Here is a 19,156-nt window from a genome sequence, read left to right on the forward strand (position 1 = left end):
CTGTGGGATGCACAAAGCTATGACATCATTCTGTAGGGTCTGCTGTTCAGCTGTGGTGAATAATGCCAAGTCAGTGGGAATTCTAGGGCAACTACTAGTTAATCAGGTTTTGAGTCAGCAAATATTAATGAGGGCACACTGGGGCCTATCAAAGAATATCTGTCATGAGAAGCTCAGAGATAGAGCATTCAAGCTCATTCCCTAGACTGTAACCTCACAGTGGGCAGGGAACCTGTTTACTGAGTCTGTTATATTGTACTTTCTGAAGTGCTTACTACAGTGCTCTGCCCACAGTAAGTATTCAGCAAATTCGATTGAGTGATTTGTATTTGAAGTGCCAATTTCAACCCTGTGAAGATAATCTGACTTTGGCCAAGGTGCTGAACTTTTCTGTGCCTCACTTTCCCTAGCTAGTATATAGAGATGATGACATTTATGAATCTCCCAGGAAAGCTGGGGAATGAAAAATGTTACAGACCAATAAGCAACTTGAGGACTACTGAAATGCCTTCTTTGCATACTTTCTCCTGTGGTTTTCTAGGGGAGGAAAACAATTTTCTCTTCCTCTGGGGTATACTTTCTTTCTGTACCATTACATTAATACAGCCTGGCAGAAAACACTGACTAAGTGAAACCTTAAATTTCTGGAAGAGATTATTTTCATTTGTGGAAAAGTTTACTTTGGCTCACAATTGTTATTGCCAATTAATGACTAATTACTTATCTCTAGATGCTTGGCATATACCGTGGGTTATCCAGGATGCTATCTCTGTCCTAGTAGAGTTTACATCAAAGGGTAAAGATCCACTGAAGATTTTGCTGAGGAATGTGAATTCCCCAACAACAGTGAAAATGGGTTAAAATGAAGGTTTGGGTGGAAATGAGTAACAGGGAAAGGAAGGAGGATGTACTGGGACCACATTTTCCTGAGGAAGTTCTTGAATATGCAGGCATGAGTAATTGTAAGGAGTGTGAAAACCCAAGTGTATTTCGGCTTTGGAAATTTCTCAAACTATTTTTTAAAATGTTTAGGTCCTGATAATGCCAAAATGCATTTTGCCAAACAGTTTTTTCCCCTTAAATTTTAATCCTGGGTGTAGTTCTGAGGTAATAAAAATCATATGTTTCTGATTCATTTTAATTTGTCAAAATGTTTTTATGAGCCATAAAAGTGTTTTGGAATGTTTTCTTTGACTTTTTCAGCACCTTTTTTTGAGAACCAAGGAATTGCAATTTTGAATTGGTTGTGGGTTCAAACTGGATTTAAACTAAAAGCTGAAAACATTTGAGAAGTGTAAAAATTTGTCGACACCTCATAAGGAATAGAAATTGAGGAAACGTTTTACTGCTGGTAAGTCCTCAGAAAATGACCTTAGTCCCCTCTGTCATATTTCTCTATAGAGTTTGGTGGATTTTAATTCCAGACCTAACATCCAACTGCATGTAAATGAACATGGCTGTCTCTTTCAGTTAGGGATTATCATAATAGGAATGACCAAAAAAATCCATCAGTAAAAATTGAGCGCATATTTTGATACTGCTTTGGTTTTTTTCCTTTGGTTGAATTACAAATTTGTATCCCTATTATTAGATTAAAAAAATACTTTTCTCTCCCTTTCCAAATTTTCCTAACACTTACACAAATGGATAGCACTTGTATAGCTCTCATTAGCTTCATAGAGTTATTCAGGCATTATTCAAGATAGCTTTGGCTAACTCTACATAGCCCACTTCACTTTTTCTCAGCAGAGCTACCAACAGTTTCTAACAAGTCCAAGGGTGCTTTCTGAGTTGCTGGTTTTACACCCTTTATAAAAACAAAACCCTTCAAAAATGCAACAGAATAGAACTAGAGGTACTTTCTCAAAACTTTAATTTTTAATCGTCAGTCCTATTGCTTGCTGGAGTCCACCTTAACATATCATTCATGACCCCTTCTTGAAATTGTGACCTCTATACAGAGTCCCTTTCCTTGAGGAAAGGAAGCTGAGAAAACTACAGAAAGTTTACTTGGAAAGATAAGGAAGCAGAATTAATAAAAGACATCAACAATTCTGAGGGAGAAGAAATCAAGTTATTCAGTCTATAAGGGTTAGGATGTGAACTCTGATAGTTCAGAGGGATCAAAGGAGGAGTTCGGTTATTGTTCGGGGAAGGAACAGATCTTCATTAGGAATTAAAGCCTTCCTAGAAATGTGCAAGACCCATTGAAAATATTTTGATCTGCAATAAGAGATTCAGTCAGAATGAGGTATTTCAGATTCTAAGAACATCTTGAGTAGTGTGAAAAATAATTACACTGAAGAGGAAGGTGAAAATGTAAAGAATGAAGTGAAAATGTAAAGAATGAAGGTATATGTCTTCTGTAAAGAAAAAAGTTAATGTGTAACTTGTACTTTTGTAAAATTTATAATAATAATAATGTTGGTATTTGTTAAGCGCTTACTATGTGCCGAGCACTGTTCTAAGCGCTGGGGTAGACATAGGGGAATCAGGTTGTCCAACGTGGGGCTCACAGTCTTAATCCCCATTTTACAGATGAGGGAACTGAGGCACGGAGAAGTTAAGTGACTTGCCCACAGTCACACAGCCGACAAGTGGCAGAGCTGGGATTCAAACTCATGAGCCCTGACTCCAAAGCCCGTGCTCTTTCCACTGAGCCACGCTGCTTCTCCTACAAACCAATACAAACAATACAATACAATACAAACAACACAAACAGTACAATACAATACAATACAAACCAAATTTACAAACCAATAAACTAAAACAGATGTTCAATTTTATGAAGCTATAATGGGGAATGAATTAAAAATATACACTGGTCATATTTATCTATGTATATATTTAAACACGTTAAATATGTGATCAAATGCATTGCAATTAATTTACATATGTATATTCAGTGGCAGTATTTTTTCACATAAAAAAGCAAAATATTTTAATTTTTTTGGTGACCAGTAGTAGATAAGGGGTATATTTTTCAGTTTTTGTTGATGGAGTTATTCCTTGTTAAGCTGCCTTTGGTGACTTTCATCTAGGTCTAGACAGACATTAAAATAAATTACTAATAGATATATACATAAGTGCTATGGGGCTGGGGTGAGGGTGAATACTAGTGTTTTAGGGGAAACAGGCCAAAGTTCATCGGTGATGCAAAAGAGAAAGCTAAGATAGGGAAGTAAGGGCTTAATAGGGAAGTCTTCTTTCAGAAAATGTGATTTTTAATAGCGCTTTGAAGATGGGGAGGGATGTTGTCTGTCAGATGGGGTGTTTTAGGTCAGAGAGAGGACTGAGCAAGGAGTCGGCAGTGAGAGAGATGAGATGAAGGTATAGCGAGACAGTTGGTGTTAGAAAAGTGAAATGAGTGGGTTGGGTTGTAGTAGAAGATGTTTTTCTCTGTCTCTCTACTAATTCCTGACTCGAACTTTGTATTTTTCCTTTGGTTTGAGTGTCTTGTCCCTAGGTGACAGACTTTTTTTCCTCCCTGCTGTCATTAAAGTCCCTACTGCAGCCTTTCTCTGCAGTTTGTATTTCTGTTTCTTTGTTTTGCTATTTCTTTTATTTTCTGAACATCTGCCCACTTCCTGACTTTCTAACCATGTCTTTTTGTTTTTTGTCTCTGTGACTTGGCAGGACTTAAATTTCTCTCTCTCTTTCCCTCTCCCCTTCTCTCTCTCACTTTGTTGTAGTTGTTGTCATGTGCTGTTGCATTGTCTTCGACCCATAGCAATGCCATGAACACATCTCTCCCAGAGTGCCCCACCTCCATCCACAGTTATTCTGGTAGTGTATCCATAGAGTTTTTTTTATAAAAATTCAAAAGTAGTTTACCATTGCCTCCTTCTGCACAGTCAACTTGTCTCCACCCTCAACTCTCTCTCATGCCACTCCTGTCCAGCACAGGTGAGTTTTGACTTGGAGCAGATTGCCTTCCACTCTCTAGCCACTGGCCAAGCTAGGAATGGAATGGATATGTCTCTACTTGACTCTCCTTCCCATAGTTGAGACTGGTAGAGTGCTGAAACCTCTCCAGGTGCGACCCTGGGAGGGGCTCTCTCACTTTGCCTCAGTTTATTTGTTTTTCTGCATGTTCGTATTTCTTTTTCTGTGCTATTTAAAGGTTCTGTTCCTCACTCTATGTGTGTATCTATCTCTTTCTCTTTGTGCCTGGCTCTGAAAGCTCTTTGAGGGCAGAAATCAGGTCTACCATTCTATTGTACTCTCCTAAGTGCTTAATTGAGTTCTCTGCACACATGCTCAGTAAATATTATTGATTGATAGATTGAAAGCTCTTTTATGGCAAGGGTTTTAACTACCAACTCTATTGTATTTTATTCTCCCAAGTACTCAGAACAGGACTATGCACATAGTACACGCTCAGTAAAATGGGGATTAAATACCTGTCCTCCTTCCTACTTAGACTGTGAGCTCCATTTGGGGGAGAGTCCATGTCTGATCTGATTAAATTACATCTAGTCCAAAGCTTAGAATGGTACTTGACCCATAGTAAGTGCATAACAAATACCATCAGCAAATAACTTTATTGATTCTCCATTTTCTCTTATATTTCTTTACATATTCTGTTTCTTTGCATCTACTTATTTTGGTTTCTATCTTTCTCCCTATGTCTCTTGTGATGCAGTCTCTCTCTTTATCTCTGTTCCTATATCTCATCTTACACCACTCCCAACCTCCTCTTGAGCAAAATTGGAGCAGGCCAAAGTGGGAACCCAGACAATGAGCACAAACAATATCCAGAAAATCCTATTTAGGAAACTTATTGTTCTAAATGGGGAGCAAATGGGGAGGTTCCTGTCATATACGTGCCGTGGTTTCACACCTGCAGTTATCTTGTGGGGTTCTGGAGCAATCAGACATAGACACACCCATAGCACATATATGGTATGGATCCATCACGGGTGATGATGTTGCTCTGATCTGATCTTGGACTTTGTTACAGTGGTCTAGGGCTATTCACATTAAAACAAGGCCAAATCAGGTCAAGTTAAAAGTTTTCCAAACTGTGCAGGATCTTACTCTTCCTGCATAACCCAGTGTGTGCATGTGTCTCTCTGTCTCTTAGAATGACTATCGTATTTGGTTCCTACGTCCACCAATATTTGTAGGCTTTTTCAGCCGAGGCAAATGGTTCCCTAGAGCGCTCATCTTGCATGCACACCATAGTGATGACTTGAAATATTTGGGTAATTTATGTAGTATATATGCATCATTCTTTCCTTTTTTTAGCTCCTTCCCAAAAGTGGGTATACTATCTGGCTTTAAGTAGCTCTTTTGAGTGTACACTGTTATTTCATCCTCTAATTTCCTGATTTTTTTAATCCGTAATTGATACAAAACATCATGTTAAAATAACATTTAAGAGGTGTTTTCCCTTTGGTGCATGCTTTACATGAGGGAATCCTTAGACTTCCGAGCAAAAAATGTTTTGCTTAAGTGTTTGTTTTTATATTTGATAGGCTCCCTCAGACTATCTGTGTACTGTATATATCATGTGATAGACACTTGAAAATGTCATTCTCCAGGGAAATGATTCTAGTCATGAATGATATCCTGATGCTCTTGGAAGAGGATCCAGTTCAAGCCAATGCTAGCAGTCCTGGTAGCGGGGTTAAGATCCTAGGATTTTTTAAGAGATTTAAGCATAATTAAATTATCTTGCTTATTTCTCAGATCCTGCATGTAGTAAATAAAAACAAAATTTAGCTAAGTCAAATAGTTTGGAAGTTTGAAGAGCTTTAAAGGGCCCCCATATCCCATTAGAAATTAAGCTGATTTGAATTTGACTTATTCTGACACTTGATGTGAACTTTGGAATATTATCTACCTACTTAAAATCTGAGAAGAATTAATTTACCAGGACATCAAGATAAGCTGTACTATGGCTGAGACCATTTGCTTAGCAGCTCAATACCCAAGGTCTTTGAAGAATTTATTTGACTCCTGAGAGCTGAAACCATCCAGTCCCAAGTTCCCTGCCATTGGCATTCTGGAGTCTGAAATAACAACATCTTCTCCCTTTCCACTGCCCATTACCATAGAGATGCTCTCTCCTGCAGGAGTGCAGCAAATAGAAAGTGGCTGCAACTGCACCCACAACTTTCCAAACTCCTCCTTCCTTCCAACCTGTCAGAAAGAAGCCTCATTCATTCCAACCACTCAAACACTGGGAAGGTTCTAACTTTGGACCAAAGGTGGCCCTGAGTAGAATAGTGTGGTGACGTACAGCTTTTTCTGGGGGGGGGTCATTTTTTATCAAAATGTTGATTTTACTAATTTTAAACAGTTATTCTATTCCCACTTTCTCTCACCTCCTTAGAGTGCAAAAGGTCTGATTCACTGTCCTTGCATCTTTCACCAACACTTGGCAGCAAGATAGCACTTAACAAGTACAATAAACAATAATGATATTTGAAGCAATTCTTTCAAAAAGATAGATTTAAAAAATATAGCACTTAATCTTTGTTCCCATTGCTCTGATGCTCAATTTCATTTGTCTTGGGTACATTAAAATATTCTAGACTGTGAGCCTGTTGTTGGGCAGGTATTGTCTCTATTTTTTGCCAAATTGTACTTTCCAACCTCTTAGTACAGCACTCAATAAATACAATTGAATGAATGTAGCTGGCATCCTGCTTGGATCACTGGCTTGAGCTTGTCCTAGTACATACAGCCTTAACTTTCTTTCATCTTTAATTGATCCCCTTTTCAGATGCATTAAATGTCTCTCCATCATTTTCTCTGATTTAAATTCCCTTCTCTTAGGCATGAAAATATTTGTCAAACATACAATTGTCATTTTTTTCCCCAATTTTGTTTACTCAGTATTGTTCCTGTAAACTGCTTACACTGGAAGTTTGGACATCTGGGGATTTGTGTAGATAAGCTCAAGGGTGTGGGGAAGGCTTTAGAAGCTTTCTCAATAGAAAAGGCACATATGAGCAAAGAACTCAGAGTTCAGCATCAGTGGCTTTATTATTCATTTCCTATCTGTAATAGTACCACCATCTGTTGGCTTCCAGTTAGTGTTACACAGATTGAAAAGTTAGAAATGAATTGTTTGGGACCATTATGGAGAGAAGAAAATTAGTCATTTGGGTTTCAAATCATATGCTCTTTTGATTTTTATATGTCCAGCTGGCCCCAAAGTCCCAGACAAAAATTTCAGGGAAGTCATCTTGACTCCCCACCCTACCTGAGTTTTGATTAAGCCATCTGTAGTGAATAGTTCTTCAAGGAAGCTCTGCCCACAGTGTGCTTCTGTCTTTTGACTATTCTTGCGCCAGGATGGAAGACTTGGTTTTAAGTTAAAGAGGGAAAAAAAATCAAATACAATTTCTGAAAAGTTTGCCTTTTAGGAATCATGTCATGTAGGAACAAAATGATGTATTTAAATGAATTATGCATAGATTAAAAATAAAGTGTCAAAAATTCATAAATGTCTGCCAAATTCCTCAGTCTATTGGGACTGGAGCTTTTACAGCAAAGTCTAACTTCTGAGACTTATAAATGCAAACATTGTCTATACATGCATAATAAAGGGTGGGATTTAGGCAATTTTCCAGGTAATTCAAGTAAAAATGTTTTTGACCGAAGTATATTCTCCATATTTTATCCAGTTACTTAAAAGAAACATTTTGTAGCTTTAGTAAGGAAACCAGAAGTTTCATAAAAACATTTTAGCTCTATCTCAACAAATAAGACCCGGCTTCCCGGTATAAAGCCACAAGTATGTTGATTAGAAAAGCCATGCTTTTTTGTAGTATGTGCCATGATCCCTATTCAACTTTCTGGACAATTTTTCGTTCTTTGTGGTGGCAGCGGTTGTCTGACTGGAGCATCTTAAAGATTTTAATGATGCACTCTATGAGAGAAAGAGCTATTGTAATGAATTTTCCCTGATGGTGGCTTTATTGGGGAATTCATGGCTACATAAACTTGGGAAAAATAGGAAGTATAAAGATTGTACGATAATATGAAAAACTGCAATATCTTTTTGCAGTACAGTTTTGCAAGTTTTGGTTCATTCCAGCTGCTAAAATTTCCTTGGTACTTAACTGGAAATATTACTAGGACATTTGTAGGATAGTTTCAATGACCAAAAGATACATTTTTCTTAGATATTTTTTTAAAACCTGGGATAAATAGATGTCTCACTGATTCCTGCTCTTTTGGTGCTCTCAGTTATGCTTTGTTTCCTAGTCTAGTCCTTACTGACCCTTATATTTTCTTATCTTTCTGTGTTAAGGAGATGGTTCTGCTGTTCTAGTCTCTGTCTCCCAAATAAGTATGAGATGCGTGATCTGAAAGCATTAATGTGACCTTGCCAGACAACACATGTTCTTGTAGCTATCCTTTATCTGTAATGATAATGCACATATGGATAATGAGTCGAGAAAGCTCTTTTGAAAAGTCAGAGCTTAGAGGTGTCTCTCTGCCATCCTCCTGATGTGTGATCACTATTATCATCCTTAGGTACCAAACCTATTCGTTATGAGTATTTCATCCCCCTTTCACAAGCCTCTCTTATTTCAGTAGAACATTCAGACTCCAGTGAAAATGTTAAAATAGAAGATTCACCAAATTTGTCATCAATATTTTCAGATTCCCTTGGATAATTATATTTGTACTTTTAACTAAATTAGAATTTTCCTTTCCAATCTAGCTCCGAATAGGACTTGAGCCGTCTATGAAACCATGCCCTAGTTTTCAAATGAAATATTTCAAATGATAGAATCCCTCAGACTAAAGGAATCTCAAATATAATTTTGTCCATTCCTCCTGCTTGTTAACATCTTGATTAGATAGTATTATTTTAAAGGCCTCCAATGATGTGGGTAAATGAACTTCCCTTAATAAGCTTTTATAGTTTTTAACATTTACCTCTGTAAGTACATTCTTTCTGAATATAATTAGCACATGTCCCACCTGCTAATGTTTAAATATGCTTCTTTTTTTCAAGATTATTTCAAAATGGAGACCTGGAAAATCCTGCAATGGGACATGAAGATCAATATTAAAAATGTATGATCAGTCCGGTATCCCCAGACTGAAGACATCCAAGGGTACACTGATTACCAACAAACTAAGGACTTATTACTAATGAGGCTGCAGGCCTCAAATACAAAATTATGATACCACTGTAGAATACAAATGAAACCACCCTTATCACTTCAAGATGGGATCATCACACAGAGCAATACAATGATCTTTTTATATGACATTTAAGTGCTTATTAATTTCTGGATAGGTATAAGATTTGAATTGTACTTTCCAAGTGCTTAGTACAGTGCACTGTACACAGTAAGTGCTCAATAAATACGATTGAATGAATAGCAGGTTGGACACAATCCATATCCCCATAGTCTTAATTCTAATTTTATAGTTGAGGTAAATCAGACACAGAGAAGTTAAGTGATTTGCCCAAGATCACACAGCAGTTAAGTGGCAGAACTGTTTCTCCCACAACCATGCTCTTTCCACTAGACCAATTGTGACTAGTCCAAGTACCTGGTTTTGATAGCATCATAGTCGACCAAGTTTCTTACAATTGCTCAGCAATTTTGGCATTTCCATAAAGTCCACCTAGATCCTTAGGTTATTTTATAATGGTATGATCAGTTATATCATAGTGAAATGCTCTCTGTCTGATTCTTTCCCCATCACTGGCAAAGTTGGGCAGGACTGAATAGGAGGTCCCATTCTGTTTAGCCACTTCTATGCCACCATGTTTGAGGATGCAGTGAGTGATCTGGACTAAGGTTACTCTTACAGTCAATCAGGACACTTTTCCAGTTCATTAGGCTGGGAAACCATCATAGCAGTGAATAACCTAGCAGACATCAGTCAGGGATGGTAAAAGTTGTTCAAAAATTGAGTTATCATGAAGAAGTTTTGAAAATGGAAATAGGCCTCAAGAAGAGACTATTATGTGTTCCCCTTGAGTAGGTAGTGTCAGATATACCTCAGTCTTTTTGTGCCACATTCACCTGCACAGGTATGATTTTACTGTATATAGTGTCAAAGTGAAGCAGTGTGTGTGGGTGTATTCTAAAGAGGGGAATTTAAGAGATACTCTATAAATGGATACCCATCTAACCCAAATGGTAAAATTAATCTTTTCAAGGGTTCCGTGGGGTTGGGATGAGGGGAATGGGATACCTGGTGTAACTTTTCCAATTCAAAAGTACCAAAAAAGGCAGATAAGTTAAAGTTGTGTTTTTAGAAAACTACATCAGCACTGGTCTTTAGCTGCATTTTCAGTGCTCTACAAGTTGGTAGTTAAAATGTTCAGACCTTTTCTTTGAAAACTAATCACTGTTTTTTGGGATAAATATCATGTGCATTAAATTTCTTTCACATTTTGACCGCTTTCTACAACATTCTTTTCTGGATGAATGACTGCCTGACAAAATAGGATCTGAACCACAGTATGTAATTAAACTCTTTGCACAATGGATGTTAGTCATCAGCACAATCAAGGCACTGGCTTCTATGATATGGCTTGTTGGAATGAACTGTATAACCAAAGAGTATTCATTTCAATAAGATTTTTCCAAAGCCATGGGGTTACTGAGGTCCACTGTCTATGGGACACCATGGGCATCTTAAATACATTTTCTTTTCCAAATTGAAAGCATTATGAAAGGAACATGGCCGTATAGCTTTAATGTGTGCTCACTGAAAATGCTTCTATAATACTGGGTAGATATTAACACGTTGGAGACATGTATTATTGTGTGCTGCAAATCAACCTAGTCATTGCATGTTTAATTAAACAAAAAATAAGGTGGTTCTTTGTAGTATATAACTACTTGAAACAGAAGCTACCCAATTGTCTCACATTTTACAGCTTGAGCTGCTTGTGTCAGGTTTCCTGTCTCTCCCTGAAACTTCCTCTTTCTCAATGGTGTGCTGTCCTAAGAATTACCACTACTGTATCGGAGGTGAGAATATGCCCAAATAGTAGTAGTAACCAAAAGGGTAAAAGACCATAAAAATATGTTTAACAGAGGATTGGAAGACAGAAGGGTTGAGATTTTGCCCCTCCTCTACTGTGAGTGTCTGAGGGCAAGTAATATAAAAAGCAGTATTGTCTAGTGGATAGAGCATGGGCCTCAGAGTCAGAAGGACCTGCCTCTTTCTCTGCCATGTGTCTGCTGTGTGATTTTGGGCAAGTCACTTCACTTCTCTGGGCCTCAGTAACCTCATATGTAAAATGAGAATTAAGACTATTGGACCCATTTGGGACAGGGCCTGTGTCCAACCCATTTAGCTTGAAACTACCATAACACTTAGAACAGTGCTTGACACATAGTAAGTGCTTAACAAATACCATCATCATTATTGTAACTATGCTTCAGTTTCTAGTCTTTTAAAATAATGTTAATGGCATACATCACCACAAAAACAAAAACAAAACTATGCAAAGTGCCAGAAGAGCTTCATTCAAAATGACTGTGGTGGACCAGTGGCAAGATCACTGTTTGGGGAATCATGAACCTGGGGTTCTTTGACCTTCTCGTTATGACTTCCAAGACTGTCGTCCCCCTCCCTTCCTGTATAAAGGGATGAATCAGTATTGTTCCTTTCTATATGTTAGAATTTAACCAGATTTTTCAGATTAACTAGCACAGGCCATTTTGTCTGTATATGGAATTCTTGTTGAGTGTCATGGGAGAACATGCTGAAGTGGAATCCAGGGTGTGAACAGGAAAGTAATATGGCATAGCAACAGTGAATAAGGTACCTGGATTAGGAAAACTCTCTCTCCTTCCTGGCTAATTTCGATTATTCCAGCCTCAGAATATAGTATATTGAAACATAATAAGTACTTCCATTCTTAAGAAGTAGGCACATTTCTATTCAATTTTTATGGAGTAACAGAAAATTCTCTTTAGTGAAATGCTATAACAGCATTTCATTGTAGTATTTTGCTTTTCTAACACAGCTTCTGTTATCTGAATCAGAAGTAAGTTAGACAAAGCAAATGATATCCCCCTCAGTGGCTGAAATTGAATTGGATTTTATTTTGATCTGCCAAATTTATAGCTATTTAATTTGAGATTTCCAGATAAAAATAAAGTGGCCCAATATAAATAGGCTTAAAAAACTATAACAGAAAATAAGGATTCAAACACAACTAGAGTATTAAATTTTGAATGTATATTCAATTTGTTTATAAGCAAAAGGTAAAAGCCATGAATTAAAGCATTTTCACTCTCTAAAGAAATTGTATGTGTAATTATCAAATCATAGTGTAAAAATGAAATGAGTACAGCTCTGGAAGAGACATTACAAGGGAAAACATACCGTCTTAATGGGGCATTAAACAATTGAGTACAGCATTTTTTTCAAACAAATGAGGCATTTGTAAGACCATATTAAATGTGACCCAAATACATTCCTTGGTGGTTTTAATTTATATCTTTAAAAAGATTGCAAAGATTTTTAAGTTACTCTCTGACACCACAAGTTTTGTCTCTCAGGCACTACAATGACTGATGTCATTGTTAGTGATCACGGAACTTAGAAAATATCAGAGTTTCATTGAAAAAGTACTGAAATTCCTTACATATGTTCTTTGTTCTGCATCATTAGCAAAAATTCATCTTGTATATATTTTATCTGGTGTATAAGGATGTTCCTATAAACTGATGAATTTGCCTGCTTGGGTAATGCTACAATAAAACTTTTAAGAGTACATAATGTTTAGGACTACTGTCAAGATAAATTAAGCATTTCAGTGATCTTTAGAGACAATTGATGTTGATGAAATAGTGTATATAGAGATCTGTATGCATGCATATGTATGTTTTGAAGTAAAGTCAGATTTTATTACATAAAATATAAACCTTCTGATACAGTGCTCTTTTCCTTTAAGATTGCACAGCAAATTGCTTAAAGTGGTTTCCATTTTACGAAAAGACTGCTGTGAGCATCTTTCAAATGTGGCTGGCATTTCTTTCATTTGAGTTGGGTTAAAAACAGTGGAGTTTATAACATATTGACTTTAATCTCCCCCCTAGATTATAAACTCATTGTGGGTAGGGAATGTGTCTGTTATATTGTATTCTCCTAAGCAGCGCTTAGTACACTGCTCTGCTCACAGTAAGCATGCTTAGAACTGTGCCTGACACACAGTAAGTGCTTAATAATGTTGGTATTTGTTAAGCGCTTACTATGTGCCGAGCACTGTTCTAAGTCCTGGGGTAGACACAGGGGAATCAGGATGTCCCACGTGGGGCTCACAGTCTTAATCCCCATTTTACAGATGAGGTAACTGAGGCACAGAGAAGTGAAGTGACTTGCCCACAGTCACACAGCTGACAAGTGGCAGAGCTGGGATTCGAACTCAGGACCTCTGGCTCCAAAGCCCGTGCTCTTTCCACTGAGCCACGCTGCTTACAAATAGCATAATTATTAAATATGATTCATTTAGTGTCCAGGCCAGTTGCAGCTCAGATCAAATGACTAGGTTAATATTCACTTTTGCATTGGATAAAAGAATTGATGTTTGCTGCTCCATAGCTCTAAAACTGGTCCTTTCTACAGCTGATTTTTGCTGATGGCTGTTAAGGCAGTAGTTGCTGATGGAGTGTGGGGAAACACTTGTCAACAGTTAGGGACATTCTATCTTGGCAGCCATTTTATTGAAGTTGGCATGGTGTTGACAGTAAAGTTCAAAATGAAACTGACTTTCCCTATTGGATCTCCAAAGCTAACTCTAGAGAGGCTCCACTGAATGTCCTATTCTTTTCAAGTACTTATGCTTTTGAGTGGGCAGAGCTTCCCTAGAATGCCGCAAATTGGACAGTTTGAGAAGCAGCATGGCCATGTAAAAAGAGCACAAACCTGCGAGTCAGAAGTTCTGGATTTTAATCCAGGCCCTGATATGTCTGCTGTATGATCTTGGGAAAGTCACTTTACTTCTCTGTGCTTCATTAACCTCATTTGTAAAATGGGGAGTAAGACTGTGAATCCCATGTGGAACATGGACTGTGTCCAAACTGATTAGTTTAGTGCTTAGTACAGTACCCGGCTCCTAGTAAGTGCTTTACAAATACAAAAAAAAATAATAATTGCTCTGAATCTCTGTTCTCACAAACTGTGGAGGGTAAGAGGGTCTCTCCCAGCAACAGACCAGCTCCAGGGCTTGGCCCAGGTGGGGAAGGGAGCAGTTAAAAAGTCAAGCTTTTTCCTCCAGCAAGCAATTCCACTCCTTAAACCTGCTTCCTCTTTGACTCTTGCAGACTGACTCCAGATTTAAAATATCTATAACAGATGAGGAGCAGTGTGGCTTAGTGGGAAAAGAATGGGCCTAGGAATCAGGGGACTTGGATTCTAATCCCAGCTCTGCCAGTTCACCATAGTGTGATCTTTGGCAAATCTTTCAACTTCTCTGTGAAATGAAGATTCAATTTTCTCTCATACTTAGACTGAGTCCCTTGTGGGAGAGGGACTGTATCTGGCCTGATCAGATTGTATCTACTCCAGTGCTTAAAATGCTGCCTGGCACATATATATTGCTTACTACATATTTCTTAAATATAATCATAAAGATAACTTGCCCCAGGACCTGAACCTAACCCAGGTTGGCACTAAAATGGGCAACAATGAGTTTGATTGTAGAGAGAGTGTAGTTAGTTGTACACATTTGATTTAGAACCTGACACCATAAATTTCATTTAAACATAGCTTCTGCTCCAAGGTTCCTTCAGCGGGAAGAGGCAATGTGGTGTGGCACTGGGCAATGCATATGGATGCTTGATTTTACCCCAAGCATTCAGACAGCGAAAAGCACAGACCAATGTAACCCTGAACAAATATTAGAACCCCTGTTTTTGGCCTGCTCCTTGTCTGACCCCATCTGCCTAGTAGAGGTGCCAGAGAGCCAGTAGGCCCCACACCATGCAGGTTCCCTCTCCTCAGAGAATAGGAATTTAGGGGTTGCAGTAGAAGCAACTGACTGTGGTAATCATCACAGCTGTGTCTCAATGGCCACACCCTAAGCAGAGTCCTAATGCCATCCCAAGTAGCAAATCCCTGCCCTGGTTGTACACTTATTTCTCAAACTGCTCCATAATAAGGAAATTTCCACATGCTGTTGATTGTAATATCCTCTGAGTAGCAGTTTCAGAAAATCTAATTACTTTTTAAGGTGAATTAAAACAAAGAACTGAGAAGGGGTTAACTGGAAATTTTTCAATCTATTTTCACAAACGAATATTCATTAGCACAAATCAAAAAATAGAAACAATTTCCTGGAACCCTGTTGGTTTTTTGATGAGTAGTATTAGTGGAGCATTTTGACATTCTAGCATAGTTCTTGGACCTTACCCAGTATTCTTAATGGTAGACTCCATCATCACCATCAGCATCACAGTGCTTTTATTCATCATTTTGCTAGGGACAGTATTTATGTGCTCAAGTGTGGCAAAACCGTGGACCATTCAGAGAGGAGTTAGAATGAGTGATGCTTAGTTACTGATGCAATCATTTTTAAGTTGTCGTCATTTGATTGATGAACCTATATTTTTATGAGAAGATATAATGAAGCCCTCTCCTAGATCATTTAAATTAGGATTTGGCAGACATCATGGTCTGGGAATCAGAAGACATTGATTGTAGTCACACCACTGGCCTGCTGTGAAACTTTGGGCTAGTTGCTCAAACTCTATGGGCATCATTTCCTTTACCCCTCATATGAAGATAATAATATTGTTTCTCCCTGACTCACAAATATATTGTAATTCTGACTTGAAATACAGTAATGGATATGAAAACACTTTGTAGAATGAAAAGTGAGATGCAAATTGAAGATATCATCATCATTATTATTATTGTACTGAGGACTGTTGATGTATTCAGAAGGTATGCTTGAAACTCTCTTGATTGTTCTTGCCGTAAGGCTGGTGATGGAGACTATATAGCCAGGCTTCCTGAGACTCTGATGAATTTCTGACCAGGTAGATATAAATCCTGGACTTATCCTGGTAACTTGCAATTCCATTCAACTGAACAAAAACTCAAGATTCCAAACTATTTTACATTCTTCCTTTATATATACCAGGTTCAATTAGGTTATTAATAGTGTTTAACCCTCACAAACTAGGTAGATACCCACACAATTCTATATTGGCCATTTATGGTCTGTGGACTTCAGATTCTTTCAAATAGAAAAAAAATTAAATATTCTTATGGGTACTAATGGCCTATCAATGCTGCTTATAGAGTGCTTATTGTGTGCAGAGTTCTGCATGAAGTCCTTGAGAGACTACAGGATGTTTGGTAGATACGATCCCACCCCACAAGGAGCTTCAGTGGCAGCTTAAATGACAGATGTAGGAGAGTAACATACAAAATAATTTTACCAGTCAGATCCTGGTTGACTTAAATCTGTTTAGACATTGCCACCTATTGATTAACTGCTTTAATCTGTCTAGACATTGCCACCTATTGATTAACTGCCATGCAAGCTTTATTCTCCCTAATACTTTAGAAGTGTCATCAGCTTCAGCTTTGTTGTCATAGTCATAAACCATGACTGTCTAATGACATATCAAAAAAATATGGTTAGGTTTGGCACTTCAGGTTACAATTGATTGTGATCAGAAACTGTGGAGTAGAATCCCTAAACACTTAATTGGAGAAAATACCAGTTGATACTATACTTGTACTGAGATAATTAGAATAGCTGGTTTGACAGATAAGTAGCTCCCCTCTTCACTTCTCTGTCACACTTATTTTAGGATGCTGATTCGTTTTTCTTAGAAAACCCTTTTTTCAGTTCAAAATATTTTCTAAATCAATGTTATTTTTTGTTCTATAGACGTAGCAGGGGATACTTTGTTCAATATCATCAACAGAAATGATATTGTAAACAATGTTGCTGCAAGCCAAAGTTCCATTAAGTATGGTGTGGATGGGTCTGAGGAGTCAGAACAACATCTGCAGGTGGTTCACTAGGGCTTAGAGCAGTAGTACAATCACTCAACTGGATTTCTGTAGAGGCAACTGTGTGCAGAGCACTGTACTGAGTGCTTGGAAAGTATAAAAACAAAGGTGGGGTACTACCATTTTCTCAGGGACTTATATTCTTTTAAAAGACGTTAAAATATTTAACAGCAATCAAAATAAATGACTGCAATTGAATCAATAGATAGCAATAAGTGTTGAGGATGGGTAAAGATAAGTACCTAAGTTATAGAGATGATTGGTGGTTTTATAAAATTTGAAATGTTAGGAAAACTTGCTGGAAGAGCAAATTTCAGATTTAGTTGTTTTCTTAACTTTCCACAAATTCAGATTTATCTAACTTAATCACTGCTACATTTTCATATGGCCTTTATAAAGGAGACTAAATCAGTCATACAAATTCTGTTGTTTTTCTTTTTTTAAAAATCTCATGACATGATATCCTTGAAGGGAATTGGAAATATAAATTCAGGGTATCTTAAATATACTATTGAGTCACATTTATCCTGATGATGTTCTGCCAGCTGGACCAATTAGTAAGGAACTCTTCATTACCATTATTTTCATTACCAGCAACGCCCCTATTTCCACCAACGACCATTGTACAAAAATCTCTTTGAATTATACAAGGTAAATGAATAGCAAACTCACTCTGCCAAATCAGCTGGCACTGACATCCACTTTGACCACTTTCCTCTGAGAGCTTTTTGAAAGTGCTCAAGCTTTTAAAACAAACTCTTTTTGCTTGAGAATCAATAGGAAAGTTGAGATTGCAATTGACATTCTGGAACTTCTGGGACCTAGAGGGACTTTTAGCTTATTTAATTAATTCAATAAATTATGAGTTAATTGGAACCTAAGATTATCTTCCTTTGGTAGTGTCACTAACGATAGGTCACGTACTACCAGATGATTATACAAGGGAATTAACTAGCACTTCCATTTTCCCAGTCAGAGATGCTTGCCCTCCAGATATTAATGGACTCTTCAAGGTGATCCCTTGGCCTTCCTTTATAGAATCAATCAGTTGAATTTGAGTGCTTTACTGTGTGAAGGGCACTGTACTAAGTGCTTGGCAGAGTATAACACGAAAATGTAACAGACACATTTCCTGTCCACAGGAAAGAAAGCATTCTCAAAGAGAGCTGACTCCTAAATAGAAACATTCCCCTGTCCCCTCAAAGTTGCTCTTGGATGGACTGAATATTAGCAACGACGTCCACAAAGCCTGAAGCTGAGAGGAAAGATTTCATATAGCCTCAGTCTTACCACAGACTGTAGATAAATATGTACAAATCAAAATAATTCATTGTGGGAAATTGGAAATGGGTATGCATTGTTCTGGGGTTAACTTTGAGCCAGTGGCCTGGAAAAATTTATATTCATTTCAAGATTGGCTGGAAAACCTTTGTTTAAAACTAGAACTGAGGTGGTATTTGAGGAAAAGTGATGAGATGTTTTCTTGTATAAGAAACTGATGTGAGTGAGAATTTTAAACAAGTACTGATAGGAGTGTGAATTTCTTTGGGGCATGGGAGCATGATGGTTCCACCTGCATAAATAATGGAACTCTCATTCTATTTCTGCCTGTGCTGTTCTCAGTCTGTGAATAAAGACTTCACTCTCTTAGCCTGTCAGTCCAGAACCTTTCCTAGGCACTAAAATAATTTTTAAAAGTGTGCTAAAATAATGTATTGTCATGGTAAGAATGATTTGATCCCAAAAGTGAAATTTAGCGCAGCCATGATTAAGCATAATAGCTCTAGCAACTTTGGTTTTACTAGTTCATTTCTCACTGCTAAGGCAGTGAGAAATTAAATGTCATTCTACTCACTGTTAGGAGCTGAGCTGTTACCCTCAAAAATAGGCACTAGGAGTAAAAAAAGGATAAAAACTGGAATTTCAGCAAATAAGCTTCATTAATGCAACTGAAAAATATAAGGGTGCTAGTTTCATTAAAATAGCTAAAAGAAGACTACTGTCATAAAAGAAAGCAACCATAGTTTAATGTCTTTGATTCCCTGACCTGTCAGCACAATTTCATGTATAGAAAGCAGAAATCAGCTAGGTGGTCTCAGATCTCAAGGGATCAAAGGTCCTGGACCATGTTGGTATATGGATTAATTATGGTATTTATTAAACACTATGTGCCAAGCAC

At 37.6% G+C, this 19,156-nt stretch overlaps 1 non-coding gene across 1 annotated transcript; it reads right to left on the reverse strand.

Moving 5' to 3' along the window:
* Positions 1–3,916: 3,916 nt before the first annotated feature.
* LOC114818132 lies at positions 3,917–4,054 on the reverse strand. Its single transcript, XR_003765953.1, has one exon. It is a non-coding gene; the product is annotated as a small nucleolar RNA SNORA7 (small nucleolar RNA).
* Between the last annotated feature and the right edge of the window lie 15,102 nt (positions 4,055–19,156).

The sequence above is a fragment of the Ornithorhynchus anatinus genome, chromosome 17 (assembly GCF_004115215.2).
Source record: "Ornithorhynchus anatinus isolate Pmale09 chromosome 17, mOrnAna1.pri.v4, whole genome shotgun sequence".
NCBI lineage: Eukaryota > Metazoa > Chordata > Mammalia > Monotremata > Ornithorhynchidae > Ornithorhynchus > Ornithorhynchus anatinus.